We start from the raw sequence: 1,990 nt of genomic DNA, 5'->3' as shown, positions 1-1,990 counted from the left end.
TGACTCACGCCTGTATTCGAGCACTTTGCGAGGCCAAGGCAGGCAGATCATTTGACGTCAGGAGTTTGAGACCAACCTGGCCAACATGGTGCAACCCCATCTCTACTAAAAATGCAAAAATTAGCCGAGTCTGGTGGCAGGTATCTGTAATCCCAGCTACTCGGGAGGCTGAGACAGGAGAATCGCTTGAACCTGGGAGGTGGAGGTTATAGTGAGCTGAGATCGTCCCACTGTACTCCAGCCTGGGCAAAAGAGTGAGACTGTATCTAAAAAAATAAAATAAAACAAAACAGAAAACACCATATTTTGTTTTAAAATTCCTATGATGTTTACAATTTAAGACCCAATGGCATACTTTAGTCTGCAGTAGGCAGCAGTTGTAACGTAGCTGTCATTGCTGTGTGAAGTCAGAGCTGTTCCTGTTGTCTCTAAGTTGTATCACAGTTGTACTACCTATATTGATTACCATTTAAAATGTCTTGGGGAAGATTACACTAATTCACCATTGTAACAAAGAATTTTTTAAGAATACCTTAACTAATTTCTGTTATATTTTTTAATACATGATTAAAAGGTATATTTTAGGCTGAGCGCGGTGGCTCATGCCTGTAATCCCAGAACTTTGGGAGGCCAAGGTGGGCGGATCATAAGGTCAGGAGATCAAGACCATCCTGGCTAACTTAATGGTGAAAACCCATCTCTACTAAAAATACAAAAAATTAGCCAGGCATGGTGGCATGCGCCTGTAATCACGGCTACTCGAGAGGCTGAGGCAGGAGAATCACTTGAACCCAGGAGGTAGAGGTTGCAGTGAGCCAAGATGCACACTGTACTCCAGCCTAGACAACAGAGTGAGTCTCTGTCCCTGTCCCCCCAACACCCCCCCCAAAAAAAAGAAAGTATATTTTAAAAGTCTAAACAAGCTCCTGTAATGAGGAAAACATTGTGTCGACTTAATTGACAATGGTTTTTGTCTTTGTAGTACAGAGTTGTGCACCCTACAGTTGATTTCCTCTGTGAAATAGTTTTGTTTATTAAAAGGCAAAATCTTCATCACTCAGAAACAGAAAGTAAATGAACTCTGAAAGCATTTCTGCATTGTTTTTTGGGTTTTGGTTTTCGTTTGGGTTTTTTTTTTTTTGAGACAGAGTCTCACTCTGTCACGCAGGCTGGAGTGCAGTGATCTCGGCTCACTACAACCTCTGCCTCCTGAGTTCAAGCAATTCTCTGCCTCAGCCTCCTGAGTAGCTGGGATTACAGGTGCCCGCCACCACACCTGACTAATTTTTTGTATTTTTTTTAATAGAGACAGTTTCACCATCTTGGCCATGCTGGTCTTGAACTCCTGACCTCGTGATCCACCTGCCTTGGCCTCCCAAAGTGCTGGGATTACAGGCGTGAGCCACCATGCTGGCCATCATTTCTGTGTTTAATATCTGCAGTGCCTCAAAGTGTTTACATTTTATAACTCTGTATCCATCCTTAATGCTTAAAAGCTTTAGAAGTATGTTATACATAGTTCTGCTGTGGCATTTATTTTCATATTTGTAAGTCCTAGCTTTGCTGCTAAACCATGAGCTCTTGGAATGCCAGAGGCAAAGTTATCTTGCACGTCATTGTATTCTTAAGCACCTAACAGTATGTCTGGATGCCCTTACCCTTTATTATATATTTTGTTTTTAAATTATTGATATTACTTCTTGGCCAGGATAGAGAAATGGTAAGTTCTCACATAAAACTGAAGAGTTGTCTCAGTTTTGAAAAGCATATTGGGTAGAAAAGAAGAATTTCTTCTGAAGCATTAAGGACACTTTGTATTGTCATTTTCTTAGATAGACTCGTGGTTCAGTCAGCATCAGTTAATCATTTCTGTATGCCTACTCACTTTAAGATAGTCATACCTTAATCCTAATAAGAGAACAGCTCAACAAGTAGGTAGGTGAGATTGTTACTGGCCAGTATTGGAAAAAATTATATATATATATATATA

The sequence above is a fragment of the Rhinopithecus bieti genome, unplaced genomic scaffold (assembly GCF_001698545.2).
Source record: "Rhinopithecus bieti isolate Rb0 unplaced genomic scaffold, ASM169854v2 scaffold_12478, whole genome shotgun sequence".
NCBI lineage: Eukaryota > Metazoa > Chordata > Mammalia > Primates > Cercopithecidae > Rhinopithecus > Rhinopithecus bieti.
This window is presented reverse-complemented; position numbering follows the sequence as displayed.